Source organism: Drosophila kikkawai, chromosome 3R (genome assembly GCF_030179895.1).
Source record: "Drosophila kikkawai strain 14028-0561.14 chromosome 3R, DkikHiC1v2, whole genome shotgun sequence".
Taxonomy (NCBI): Eukaryota; Metazoa; Arthropoda; class Insecta; order Diptera; family Drosophilidae; genus Drosophila; species Drosophila kikkawai.
Window position 1 is genome coordinate 10,188,878 of NC_091731.1, and position 15,511 is coordinate 10,204,388.

General features: G+C 38.9%; 1 protein-coding gene across 1 annotated transcript in view; it reads left to right on the top strand.

Moving 5' to 3' along the window:
- The first annotated feature begins 366 nt into the window (after positions 1 to 366).
- Positions 367 to 15,511, top strand: part of tinc (transmembrane protein tincar) — a 67,121-nt gene continuing 51,976 nt past the window's right edge. Inside the window, exons 1-3 of the mRNA XM_041775595.2 lie at positions 367 to 734; positions 2,380 to 2,467; positions 10,992 to 11,035. The gene's annotated coding sequence lies outside the window, so the exon portion shown is untranslated. The remainder of the gene's footprint in view (positions 735 to 2,379; positions 2,468 to 10,991; positions 11,036 to 15,511) is intronic.

The following is a 15,511-nucleotide window of genomic DNA, read 5'->3' on the forward strand; positions in this document are numbered from 1 at the left end:
TTTTAAATTAAATTAAATAGTATTTCATTGCCGATTTTCCCGAAATAAAATTGAATAGGTAAAGCATTTGAAAAATAGATATTAAAATTTAGAGTGCGTTTAGAAAAACGTACTTATCTTTTTTTATTTTTTATTAACAAAAGCTTGAAATAATTATAATTATATGTATATATGCCAATCTTTTAAATAAGACGCCCAGTTTAAAATATTGCAATTGAACTTTTATGTTAAATTAAATTATTTTTTATAAGTCAGATTTTCTTTTAGTTTTTTTTAGCTGTTTATTTTGGTAATCGAGCTTTTTTTCTCAGAAAAAGTGACATCACTGCTAACCAAACATTCAAACTAGAGCTGGGCAATCATCGATGTTTACCTACATCGATGTTTCGATGTTTTTCGGAAAAAACATCGATGTATCGATTCATCGCCGCTGTTTTTTCCAGCTCTAATTCAAACATTCAAACATTCAACGAAGTCGGACGTGTTCGGGCGCGAGTGCGGCACTTTTTAACGGGATTTAAGCTCTGCGCTCCCTGTGTGTGTGTGCGCGTGTGCGTCGCTGTGTGTGTTTACCCGCGGAGCTATGCTACAATATTTGAAGCAACTAATGCTGATATAGAGGAAATTATCAAATTAAATGCAAAGTGAGACAAACGAAAAGCAAAAACCAAAGTAAATTTCAAGTCTGCCATATTGTGGTGTGTTCCGTTCATCAGAGAACCGCAAATACGCCGGTAAGTAAAATCAGGAAAATTGCTTGCAACTGCCGTTATTTTACGCATTTTCGCCGGCAAAACAAGCCGGTTTTCCACCCCCCATTTGGCGCCTGTCTACGCTGGTGTGTGTGTGCGTGTGCTTTGGGGGTGTGTTGGTGTATGTCTGTGTGTGGGGTTATTTCAAACCATCGAATTTCGATGAAGTGGAAATGTAAATTTTTGTACACGGAGCACTACTACTATTTCCCGGATAACCTTATGCAGGTTTGGTTTTTCCTGTATGCATCTTTATTTGCTTAGTATTATTCCTGTGCTATCATAAAATTTGTCACGCAAGTGTCTGGCTGTGCAGACGTACAGTGAAGCCTCCCGAGAAGAAAAGCTTTAAGTGTTTGTGTGACATTAACAGGATTCCTAAATTATGAGGAGATACCTTATACCGAACTTAAGAGCGTTGACTAGTTTATTGAGAACACAAACTCGGATTGAATGATTTTTCTCTAAGTAAAATTAGAACATTTTCGGATGAAGTCTACATTCCATTAATAATGGAAATTACCAAATTAAGTTTCATTTTTTACTTGAATCTTGCTTTGATTAGTTTACTATATCGAGTATGCACTGTAAATATGCTCGTGTGCTACACGTACTTTATCCCATTAGGCCCGTCTGCAATTCCTGATCCAGACGCGATACTCTCTCGCTCGTTGTCCTTCCGCTTCCTGCGTCCTTCGCAAAAGGCAAATAGCCAAACTGCCACCCCCAAGTAGGCGGTGGGTGGTTGCACTGCTTTCCTCTGGGTGGCTGCTTCTCAGGGGTGAGTGCCTGGCTGCTGCTGCTGCTTTTGTCTCGTGGGGTTGGCCGGGCCCGCAAGCTTCCACTGTTGATTTTTGATTTCTGTGCGGCTTTTATTGCGCTGCAGAAGTTTTTGCGCTCCTGTCGCCTTTTTTTTGCAGCTCTCTAGTTTCTTTCTTGTTTCTTATTGCGACCATTTGGCATAGAAAAGTTGTCGTCGGTCTAGACACAGGTCGTCTAAAGGACATTTTTTTATTATAAACAAATTTGTGCCTTGGAATAATGAATTTCATACATATGTATGTTCGATTTAATCACTGTGAGATGATTCTTAATAAAAATTAAAAGATTTTGGATTTAATTATCTGAGTTGAGCATAACAGACATACGGAAAGGTTTTATAGAACTTATAGTGGATCTAAAAGATGGATTATTGTGTTCATTATTTTATTTAATAAATAAACTGCACAAATAAAAAAAAAAATATCAAAGTTTAAATCGAGTTAGATCTGTGTTTATGTCGGTTTTCCCTTATAAAAGCGTACTCTACTTTATAATAATATTTTAATGAATATAATAATAAGCTTCATTCTTAAAATATCTAGTTATATGGAGATGGGTGCAACTGGCGGTTACTGCTCCTTCTTTCTATTTTACAAATTATTACATTAAAAAGAATAAATTCACATTTTCGGAATTAACATGTTTTGCTTTTATACACATTTCCTATTTCCTAAAATAAGTAACTGCAATTTTTCTCTTTACCTCGCTGAGAATGCATTTCAATGCATATTTTGAATTTATGCGAACAAAATTTATTTTTGTGCAAAAAACTAAGAACTAAAAATGTATATTTCATCTCTTTCAGCTACTCCGGCAAAACATATCAAAGACAGGATTATTTGTGACTGAGAAATTCACTTTAAACAGCGCTTGAGAGAGAATAACTTTGACAGGTAAGACTCCCAGCAAAGGGCATATGTGTGCGTATAGGAAGTGGGTGATGGTGCGAGGTGGCTGACTCACCTGAGTCAGGCATCCGAGGCAGTCAGCCTGAATAGTCGATTATCGCTGCATCTAATTTGTATGCCAAAGCCGTTGAGCTGCTGCCCGCATCCATCCCGCTCCGAACAGCAAAGGCGCGAGCTATTTGAATAATTCGCATCATGGACTCTCTCGGATGCCTGGAATAGAGTCTCCAAATGGGGCAGAACAGAGCGGATTCCGATGGGCAGCGGTGCCGGGAAGACGGCGCCGCATGCAGGCAGCTGCGTGAGCTTGTAAAATGCCAGCAGCACACAATGCCAAATATCCTAAACAAACTTCCGCTTTGCAGACGCCCCGACGGAGAAGAGGTGGCTATAATTAAAATCTGGTCGGAGAGACACCGGCAAGTGCAGCGCATCCAGGCCCCTTTTCCTATTTTCGTTGGTTCCTCCCATCGCCCCCTTTTTGATTTACGGTCCAAACACTGAAAATGCTGACAAAGGGGATGTTGGTGATTAAAAACAGTGTCGCTTTCTAAATGTATAAATCGAAAATAGTACAAAAATGAGTAAATAAATCATTAACATTGATTTTAAAGAAGAAGTTAATATAATAAAAGTACTCATTTGTTACATTACATAATTACATACATAATTCTATGCAACAAAATATCTGTACTTTAAAAAGTTGGTTTAATAATTTTGATTAATAATAATACCTATCTATAGGTACAAAATCCATTTCACTCTTCGCCAGCACTCAGTTTTTCTCCCAGTGCACTACGCAAGATCTCTTGCTGGGCACTGATCGACACCAAGTGTCTTTGACATTTTCGAAGTCACAAAGACAAAGGGAACTCGGGAATAGACAAGTACTTGTGCGGAGAAACTAGCGGCGGAAGTGCTCGTTCTCTTTGTCTAACTCTCTGCCAGCTCCTCAATTTGTATGGGATGGAGGGAGGTGTAGGGTAATTGGGTTCAATCGCCACACGTGACAAACATGTGGAACAACTTGGGCCGAACTGGTCTGGACTACGAGCTCTGTATCAAGAGGCAAATTACGCGGTCCAATTCAGGTAGAAAGAGACTGAGAAGTCGCCTCGGGTCAATGACTACAGTTCTCTTCTTAGTTTAGCAATTTTTAATTTAGAGTAAAGACGAATTCAAAATGAAGATTCTTTTAATTTATATCTTTTTTGTATCTATGAAGTTACGTAAATAAAATCTGGAACATTTGTTGTTGCTTAAGGGGTTATATACAGTTGTACCGCTCAAAAAAATGAAATTTTGTCGATTTTTTTTTGACATCATAAAAAATATTTTTTAAAAATGTTTTGCCGACGTTGTTTAGTACATGTTTCTGGGTACTTTATAAAATTTTTTCATAAAAAAATATTAAATATTAAAAATGTTATGGCCGAATTCCAAGATCGTCTTTTTTTCGATGTTGACTTGCGGTGGACATCATATCCCGAGAACGGTTCATCCGAAATCAAAAATTAAAAAAAATTTCGTTAGTATATTGTATTGCCTAGTCCTCTAAACCATGGATTTGTAAAAATTTTGATTAAAAAAAAAATGGCGACGGTTTTAACAAAAAATTTACTTTTTCAAGGTATAAGATTTTCGATTTTTATGCTCTAAAAAAAAAAGTTTAAAAAAAAAATTAAAAATTCTTCGTTAGAGGACTAGCTATTGTTATAATAAATAAGTGGTCCAAATTTGGTGTTGATCGGATTACTAGTTTTTTAGTAATCGTGTCCACCGCAAAGGTAACTTCGAAAAAAAAACGATTCTGAGATAATCGCGTTTAAAGTTTCAAGTTTGTTCCGGCCGACGTGCAGGTCGTGCGCTATAAATAGCTACAACTTCGGTTCTAAAGATCCGATCGTTATGAATTTTTGTGAGAGTATTCTCAACAGTATATACTTGAAGACTATGCAATAAAAAAAAAGTCGATTTTTTTTATCATCACAACTGTATATAACCCCTTAAATGCCTAGTGCATGTCTTTAAAAAGATTCAAACATAATCGAATATAATTCAAACATGTTAATATTTAAATATACTCCCATTTCTTAAATCTTAAATTAGTGTACCCTTTACTTATCCTTCAGTACTTAATTCAATATATTCAAATGTTACTGTGAGTTCTTTATATTTTTTAGGCTATTATTTAACATTAAATTTCTGAAAAGGCTGTACTGAAAAAGCAAAGTTTAACAAATATTTTATAAATATAAAATCCAGAAAAAAAATCCAATTTCCGTGTAGCCACTGCAAAGGAACTGGAAATTCCGTTCAACTGTCGGATGCAGATGCAAGTTGCCAGCGGGTCATTTGCGTTGACGCTTTTATCCCCGCACGTGGACACGCGAATGACTGAATAACTGACAGGTTGACTGACTAACTGACCGAATGAATGACTGACTGACTGAGTGACTGGCATGCAACAATTGCAAAGAGAAAGGTGCGAGTCGAGGAAGTGATAAACTTCTCTTCTTCCTTGGCTCTGCTCTCCAAATTTATGCAGTCCCCCTTAAATGGAGAGAGGGGGTCAGAGACTGGACGGTTCAGAGGCGGAGAAAGGGGATAACTGTGTGAGTGCCTTGGGCAGCGACAACTGCAAAGTGTTATTAAGTTGAGTTGTTGTTGTTGTTGTCACCGGTGTTCTGCTCTTGTTGTTGCCTTTGTTATGCCGGCATTTCAGTTGCTCCCTTGTTGGGAGTACAGTAAAATTGCTCTAAAAGAAATGTTTTCAGTTTGATTTTATAAACGGTGAATAGTTTTAGTAGTCATATAACTTAAAAATATGCTTTTTATATTTAAGTTTTTATTTTAATAGAAACAAAGAGAACAAAAGACCAACATTTAAAGCGAAAACGGTTGGAGTAATGTAATTCACAAGTACGAAGTCAGTGACATAAAATATTTATTGATGAGGGCTTTTGGCTTTAGGAGTATACTTACAAGCTTGCTGTCTCGTTATTTGTAGATTTATTAAAATGTTTGTTGTTGCTTTGTTTAAGTAAAAGATACTATCGAAATGCAGAAAATAATCAGAACCCACAGTTCCATAAAAAATATTATGATTTATCATTAATCCTTACAAAATAGGTTTAAAGATTAATGAAGAAAAGTGTCTCCTTTGGCTTATAATAAGGAAAACATTATCCTGTTAATATGTGCATAATATATTCCCTTATTTCTCTTAGATTATTTGCCTGTAGTGACTAGAGCAGTGCCCACTGTCAGTGCTCTCGCACTCATTGTTGGCACTTGCTTTTGCTTGTTGCCTTTGGGCCATATTTTGCACCTTTTACGTTTATTGTGACATTATGCTTTGAATAATGGACGACACTGCAGCAACAATAACAACAACACCAACAGCAAGAGGGCAAACACTTTTTAGAACACAAACCAAATAAACGATAGGATGGTTCCGAGGTGGTGTACTTTGTTGGGTTAGTGCCTGCCACTTTCCTTGTGTATTTTGCATCCTTTTTACATTATGTTTTGATTAAAAACTGAGCCACAGCTTCACCGCCGCAGCAGCTGGAACAAAAAAACAACTGAACACACAGAGAGAGAAAAATCACGAGAAGCGCAAACAAAAGCGAAGAGCAGAGCAAAGGCAAACAGGACATAACAAAGTGCGGTGTGTACCGAGTCCAGTCAAGGCAAGTGGGCGTGGCAGGTGGCAAGTGGGCAGGGCGCGGGGGTAAATAGCCTCCACTGCGGCGGTCACTTTCAGGACATCGGAGCATAAAATAAACATAAAAAATGCGAAAAAAAGTTATGTTGCGGCTAAGTGAAAAATGCTGATTAAAATGGCCAAGGCCAGGAGCCCCCGCAAATTTATTAAAAAGAAAATCCGAAGCGAAAGATGACATAACATGAATTAAAATAATAATCAGCCATCTCCCTGCTTTTAATATCTTCATAGCTGTGCAAATATCTCAGATGTCATTCTCAAATATCTCGATGTCAGCATCTGCGCCTCGTTTGTTTGAATTTAATTAAAATGTTCTTTGTGGCATATAGTCAGAGTATTAGCACTTGAAAATAGGAAAAAGATGAATGAATATGAAATGATTCTTGTGTTGCCTAAAAGCTTTGCTTTATAGGCTTTAAAGTTTAAACATTAAACAGAAGGATTGTAATATTTTGCAATCAATATCCTCCCATTTGCAGTTAAAAAATCCTCATAATTCTGTTAATTTCAAACACGACTGTATACGTATGTACCAGTTGAATCGAGTTTTAATGAGACGCACATGTTGGCCATGTTTAACATAATTTCTTTTGTTGGCCACAAAATGCTCATTTTTCATATCCAGCTTTGAAAACCAATTAAAATTACCCCCTAAAAAATGAAGGGAACAAAATGTTGTTACATGTTCCAGAGGACACGGGACCACGGATATAGGATACAGGACACGCTTTCCTCAGCTGAGCCAATGGCTTGTCACACCTCCCAAAAAAACGCAGGAAAAAAGGGGAGAACAACCAAAAGAGCAGCGAAACCCGACTCCTCTGCAGTTGGTAAACTCCGTTGCCGCAGAGTGAGTGAGTCATTATGGTGGCAACAGGGGTTTCTGTGGCCAACAGGGCGTCGAGTGGTCGAGGGATGGGGCTTTGGCGTTGGCGCCTGTCAGTTTTCGCAAATGAGGTTTAGCCATCTTCCCAGAAGGATGTGTGAGCCCTGCGTGTGTTTACGGGGCAGCTGCATTGTCGGGCAATTAAGCGCGGTCCCTGCCCGAAACTAAGCTCGTTTGCACTGAGAAAAAACATGCTAAGCCCGGCTTTTGACGGGTGATTAAATTAACAAGGAAAATATAGTTAAAAAGATACTTTTTTCCTTAAGCATTATTTAAGTTCGCTTGTTTTTACTCTACTTGAATTCTTGTAAATAAGCTGAGTTTGGTTTTAAGTTCATAAGTTAGGACACATTTTAAATATACTTCTTAATTAACTGTTTAAACAAATAACAATTTATATCTATTAAATGGGGTTCAATTAAGACAAAGAGATGTTCTCTAAAAATAACAAGAGGACTGGCTTTCTCTCGTTATTAGATCAACTTGTTTAAATTAACAATATAAATGAACAAATATTTTTCACTGCGGGGTGGAGAGGTGCAAAGGCTGTGATGGGTCTATTCCAGGTTCCTCTCACCTTCCACCAACCTCTACCCCTGTCAACTTCCCTCCCCTGCCTCCACCTGGCTCTCTTTTTCACTTTGCCATCTTCAATTTGGGTTCATTGTCGTTTCTCGTGGCTTGTAATCAAACAAATGACTGCGCCCAGGTGTTGCCGCAGGCGTAGCCACACCCACCCAATACGCACACCCACAACCAGCGGCACACACCCCCACGTTTCCCGCTTGAAACTCCGTCCTATCCCGACCAATTTGAAGGCATCCTTGTGCCTTTAAAGCTTCTTTCATTGCCTGTCAGTTGCCGGGCTTTTGGTCGTGTATCGTTCCTAACGTGCGTTTGCCTTCATTATTGGCTTTTGGCAGGCTCTTCTCGGTCGGCACCTTCTCCTCCTGGAAGTCATGCGTCCCTCGTCCTTCCCGTTTTCCCCAGTCGTCTCTGCCTCTTTACTTTTAATGATGCGCAATTTGTCGTTAATTTTTTGGGCATTTTATTTTATGTTTTATTTTTGCTTCTCATCGTTTTCCAGCTGAGTCTTGCTTCTGCCACTTCCTGTTTCTTGGCTAATACACGTGGCGAAAAATAAACATTAGCAAGATAAATCTTAGAAATTATTACCATGTTAAATTAAGACCAAGTATACAATTTTAATAAAATTATTCAAGATTAAACTATATTATTTTGTGCACACAAATCGAAGCTACATTTAGCTATAATCATCAATACTTTTCTTACAGTGAACTTCTACTGTTGATTTGTCTTTGTTTTGCTTGGCTGTGACTTTGGGGAATTTTTGTTTTATGTGTTTGGGTCGTGCAAAACTTTCTTCGACGTCATCATCATCATTTCATTAATGGCATTTTTAGTTGTTACTCTATTCACCAAGTTTCTGTTGTCCTTGTCGCCATTGTGTTGATCTATGCCCGTTTTGGGGGGCTATTAAAATCTGATTATGTGCTCCAATGGGATTCCGAATACATAGATGGGAAATAGCGGAAGCCCTAACATTTTCCATTAGATTTTCCACAACGTTTCCCGGCTTCCGCTCATTGTGTTCATTAAGTTAAGCACTCGTTGAGGCTAAATGGCGCTTAAAGGATTCCCAAAAAGGAGAGCAAATGGCAGATAGCAAAAGAGCGTAGGGGGAGCGGAGTAATGCCGGCCACGTGGCAAACCCTTTTACGACTTCATTTTCATTAGCGGCGCCATTGCAAAGTGCAAAATCCAGGCAAACCCCACAATGAATAACTCCCCTTTTGGGGGGCGAAACTACCACCAAACTACCAAAAAACTAAAGTGAGCCAGAGCCAGACCAAAGCCAGAACCGCCAACCGAAACAAATGCCCCGCGGCATTGTGGCAGCTGCGCATCTGTTCATCTGCTCATCCACTGCAACTCCTGCCGGCGGATGCGCTGCACCACCTCATCATCGTTCCAAAGCGGAGTGGGAGTTCCAGGGCACCGCCAAGGGATAAATAGCAGCACAGCGGATTCATGGGCTTTAGTCCAGTTGAATGTACAGTCCCCTCGCTGGCTGGCATCAAATACATTTCCAGAAATATATTATAGGTGTTTATTTATAGTATTTCCGGATGCTTCGGGGTTATTTCCATAAATTACTGAAGATGTTACGTTAATTAGCTATTCAGAAAATGTTGTGGAATTGCAATGCGCGTGAATTCATTATCATACATATTTTGTAACTTATTGATTAAATAATATCATGTCAATGATATTTATTAGTGTTTAAGTAACTGGGCTTCTCCCACAAGACACTCATACATATGTTCTAAGAGGGTTAAGAGAGTAAGATATATTTCAAAAAACGGTTTCTTTCATGGTTTAAATGCCTGTAATAGCCTGAATTCCTCTTAAAGTGTTCTCAGGCACCCCAAAATATCCTTCAGCATTCAGGCTGCATTTTTGTGAATCCCATTCCAGACCAGGCAATCATTTCTTTCCCTCTTCTTCTACTTCTGGTTATTGTTATGATTGCTTAGAGTGCTGAGGAAAACAGAGCTGGGAATTCCGAAGGAGTTGCTGCTGCTCAACAAGCTTTTAGCCAAGAGGCGGCTCATTTCACTCGACGCCTCATGGAACACCGGGCATTGGCCCAAACGCCTTTCTCTCTCCATCCTGTATTCCAAGTTGCCCCGATAGCTCCTGCACGTTGTCTCTACTCGCAGTCCAATCCAATTGCCATGCAAATGTGCAACAATTGACAACAGAAACAGGCGCCAGACGAGATGCCATAGATGGCAACGAGTGGCGCTTGGAGGAGGAGTCTGGAGAGGGGAAACATGACGCACATGGACATGGACAGACAATTAAGTGTCAAGTTTTTCACGAACATTATAATGGTCACAGAGCAGGGGGGGGGGGGGATTGAAATAGCGGGAAGCACTGCAACTAGTGACGACGAGTGTTTTGTGCTGTTTTACATTTGCCTTTGTGTGGAGATAGCGGATGCATAACTACACTGAGGGAAGATGCAGTAACCTCAATACAAACAATTCAAAAATAATAATTCAGAATATGTATTTTACCTATATTTCTTTAAGGAATGTTCAGAGTATAGTTATTCACCTTTTCTTTATTTGGGAAAAGTGATTTAATTTAAACTGTTTTTTGCAGTGTATTTGGATGTCATTGCTATGACATTTGTCAACTGGATTGCGACAAAAGCAAAAACAAAAACGCCCAGATCCAAGGGCTAGAGTTTGAGGGAGACAGACGACACAACAGGGCGTATGTGTAACTTCCGGATTTGCTTGTTGTTATTGTGCTTTTCCTTGTCTTTTTCTTTTTTGTTTTTGTTTTTGCTTTCATTTTTTGATTTGGGATGTTGCCTCGCTAAAGTGGATTATGCTAGTGTGTGTGCAGTAGGGATATTTCATTTTCCTAGCTCCCCTATATCCCATTTCCTTTCCAGTGTTCCTGCACCTCTGCCACTACCACTACGAAAAAAGAAGCACTCTGAAAGCCATGCAAGCAAACAATTGCCTAACAAAAGCCGCTTACATACAACACTTGAGGCTCGCACAATTCTGGCTGTTGCTTTTTGCCTTTTGCTATTCGCCATTTGATGCTGCCAACTAGAGTCTGACTGCAGTTAAGTTACAATTGTTCGCTTTGTTGCACAATGTTTTTTTTTTTCGACCGATTCTGCTTGGGGTTTCCCATTCCGGCGTACCCATTTATATATATGTATGTTAAAGAGTGTATGTGGAAGGAATATTTGTTAGATTTCATTTATAAATATTGCTTATAATTAATATAATTATTATTAATGCTCTCATAAATTACTAAAATCATTTTGTTTTCTTTTTTTCTAGGTAATTAAACATTGGTCAGGAATTTGCTGTGTTTGCTATAAACTGTGAGTTGAAAAATAGGTTTAGAAATAGTCATTAATATATTTTGAATTATCGTAAAAAATTCATATTTATCAGCTAAACTTTATTATGTACGCACGAATAGTATACCCATAATCAAACAAAAATTTTACCTATTTTGCTGACGATTACTGTGTCGCTGAATTCGTACTTGGGAATTTTAGTTGGCCTTGTGTGTGTTTTTTCTTTTCCTTTTGTATATTGATTTCAAATACTTTCAAAAACTCGAAGATATTAATTAAATGAGAATATTATTAGTTTAGTACAGAGTACCCTCGATTCGAACCCATTTTCATATCAGGGAACATTTTCTAACTCTGTGTTGGTTCCCTTCCATATAAGTAATATGTAATTGTGTTTGGTCTGCTTGAAGGGAGATGCACACATTCAGTGGTAACGAGAGCCAAAAAGAGAAAGGTATACCACGGGAGAAAGAGACGGAAAAGGGGAGTGAGACCCAACCACCAGCTTTGACACAATGTTTTCCGCTTTTCTCCGCTGTTGTTTTGCATTGTTTCTGTTTTTTTTGTGGCGTTGTGTGCCACAGTGTTTAAATGGTATAAAATGCTAATCGCATTTGGCCCACACGGCGTTGATTTATGCCTGTTTCCCTGTGTGTGTGCGTTTGTATGAAGGAACGAAAGGATTCCCTTGCCCATTTGTGTGTAGGTGTAAAGGATTATAGGGAATTTGGCTGCCACGGCTTAAAATTTCATGTTAATTATAACGAAATTCAAAATTAAATCATTAGACATAAATCAGTTGGCGCACCAAATAAAAAAAAAATCATTTCAAAGAAGCGGGAATCCCGAACGCACAAATTCTGCTGCGAATGGAAAACGAAAAACACAGACAAGGAAACCTCATTTGCATATATGCAAGTTAAATTCATTTGCATGAAATGCGACGCCGCTTACCTCCAGTCCAACAGAAACAACAAAAAAGTAGGAAAACAGGACCCAAACAGGAGGTACGGGAGGGGATATGTGTGGGTTAACTTGGAGCACCAGGACCAAAAGCAGCGACAACATCAACAGCCGTGGAGACTTCAGAACGTTCACACTTAAGTGCCGAGTAGCTAAACAGTTCAGATACAGTGCTTGCCAAAATGAATGCTGTCCTAATGCGTTAACTTAATTTTACTGCTGACACTGCAGATGTGGTCAGTATACTACTTACGCTTAAATATTCCTACAAATTTACATGTTTTATAAATTGAAATTATGATTAATAAACCCTTTCAGAATGACTTGTTTAAATTCAAAGCTAAATATTTGTATAACCTAACTCCAAGGTTATTTCATATTTGATGATCTTGCAAAACATTAAAAAAACTTTAAGATTTAAGATAGGCGAATATCGCAAGAGGTGGTCAAAAAGTCCTCAATATACTGGAATCGAAAGGACCGTTCAGGATGGCGTTTTCCTAATACTCTCTCGCTTTTTCTTCCATGCTTTTCCTGCAATGTACAAGGAATAACGTACTCTGCCCTCTGATAGAGTTCCGCGAAAGAACGAGAGAGGAGTTTAAGTAGGAAATTTTATAAGACTAAGTAGACTTTTAATTCTAAAGCGGACTGTACTGTGCTTCCTGTAAACTGCAATACGTCAAGTACATAATGTGGGTAAATGGGATCCACACCGTTAGGTGGGTGGAGGTAGTCGGAAAAGGACGACATGAGGGTAATGAGGAAAGCGGAACGAAAAGGAGATGTGGCTATGTAGCTGCTTGCATTCTCATAATGAAGCATCACGAACTTTTGTATTAAAACTTATTAAATTTCTGCGGCTGCCGTTGCCTTTGCAGCAACTTGTACTGAAATACACTGGCAGAAATGGCAAGTAGTTTATCCACCTCCTATTGGAGCGCTCAAGTTCTCTGGCCCCCAGCACACTTCATCGCGTATAGGGCTTAATTTTGTTTAATTATTTGTTACGGGCAAGAGCCATAGCTCGAGGTTCGTTCCGACCTTTTCACATTATTCTTTTGGTCCGAATTCATTTTCATTTGTGCAGCCCGTAAGTTTTCCCCATCGCCACATGGCATCCTGAAGTCATTTTTCGCCGGCTTTCCTCTGTCTGTCTCGCTTTCCGGGCTCCGCCTCTCCCAATCTTCCTGTCTCCCTCCACTTAATCCTTGTTAGCTTTCGTCGTGAGCTGGTTTTTCTCCGTCTGTCTGTCGCGCTTTTTATGCAAATTACTTGCTTAAAGCTTAAAGAATAAAAAATAAAAAGCAAGTGCAGATTGGCGCTTTTCCATGGAATGGAATGGAAATTCCTGGGAAAAACAAGCGCATAAAGCCAGTCACGTCACATATGGCTGTAAGCCGGGGGAAAAGTATGCCATTCGGCTTTGGACTTATCGGCCGAGACTCTTTGGATACTTGGATACCAAAGATCCTTTCCTGCCGCATTGATGTCCTCAAATGCGAGTTGCGTGACTTGTGTGACTTTTATTTTTCGTATCATCAACGAAGCCACTTGCGCCAAGTCATCAGGGCCCCATCATCTTCATCATCATCATCATCTTCTTCCGCTTTCCTGTTGACAGTTGAGTATTATAAATGCCAACGAATTGCTACCTCCGACTTCAACGTCGCCCTTAACTTTTTCGCTGCTCTTAACTCTGCTCCCCGTCCTTATTAAATGGAGCATAATTTATGTGCGGATTCAATTTTATTGCCCAAAAAGGGACTTTTCATGATATGCATATTAGGAGATTGTCCCGCTGCTATATAATGTCTGCATTTGAGGGAATAAAAAGTAGGGGAGTGCTAATTGAAAGCTAATTAGTACAAGGTGCGCCCTATCAGGTTATGTAACCTGATAAGGGATGTCTTCTGAGGATCATTGTAAAAGTTTGAATATTCCAATTAAATATTCTTGTAATCTCCTCCACAACCATTTAATTTGCTTTGCCCCATTGCTATGTGGGTCACCCTGGTGTCCCAAATTAAATTGTCTAACCCGCAGCAAACTCAGTTCAATCAAAGTTCCTCTGAAACCAACCCCTAAACAACCCTTTGGGTCAACCACACCCACCACCATCACCCAGCCATCAAGTTCAAGGCATGCATGTAATAACCAACTCAATTACCGGCTTCTGGCTTCTAGCAATTCGCTATCGATTTAATAATTGCCTGATGCCTGATAAAAGTAAAAATACATGTCAATCGATAATATCCATTAGCCATAAACAACCGATAGGAGGTTCTGCGTAGTTTCCTGGCCCCGAACCAAACCCATCGTTAAGAAATCAAAAATCGATTAAGCGCCCCCCCCATGCGTTCACCGGGTCTTCCCCGTTTTCATTTGCGGCTGGCAAAAACTTTTAATTACGTGAAAATAAAAAAAAAGGGAATGTGTATCGCTGTTAATATGGCAAAAGTTCTTGAAATTTTCATCGCAAATTGCCATTTAAAATGCAATCACATTAACCCCAGACTTCCTTTGATCAATTGAGCCAATTGCGGAATGCTTAATTGCTGGTGCTTAATATGCTTTTGCTTTGGGTTCTGTGTGCTCTGCAGCTACTTTTATTTAATTTGTAGAGTCTCCTGCCGGGAGAAATATTATTTTGGGAACAAGGGTAATTAATTGTTACCAAACAGATTGAGTATTTTTAATAAAACGTTTTTTTTGTTGGTATTCTGAAAGCGTTTCATGAGCTATAAGAACCACAGTTAATCTCTTTGTAGATATATTAATATTATTACCAAGAAAATGTATTTTAAACCGATATCATATTCTGTATCTCCTTGGTCACATAATTTAACCTTATCCCGAAACTTTGTACAACTTAAACCTTGTTGCTTGGTGTAAGTATAACCGACAAAAAAATATATAAGGCAAACGAGTTTCATCTTCCTGACTGAACTGCATCTGAAATCTAACAGCTGCCTTTAAACACAGATGAAATCTCCAATTGCCTGCGATGCCTGATCATTAATTTGAACAAAGCTAATGCCGAAAATTATATGGCCAACGGTATCCGCCAAAATTTGGGTTACCCTCGACCGCAAAAAATACAAATAAAACGGGTTTGACTGCGACTGGTTCGCGAAATAAGTTCCGCTCCCTTTGGCCCAAAATCGTTGGGAATCCAACAACAACAGATGTCGGCGATCGCGATCGAGTTACCTGCGATGGCTCTGCTATATGGTGTCTCCTTTGATTTGAGTTGTGGCAGGTGCAAAAGACGATCCACGTATGGATCTGGGCTTTAGGGCCTCTGTCTCGGCACACACAGAGAAAATATTGAAGCAGAAAATATATATTTTATGGGATATAGCAACTTATTAAATATTTACTAAGTCCTCTTGACATTTGGGTTTTTGTAAGACTTGCTATAGTATTTTTTCCTAACTTTTCTGTGCTTGAATGTTTAATCTTGTTTTATATTTAACTATTTATTTAGCATATTAAGTAAAAATAGATTTAAATATCAGCTTATCAGGCTTA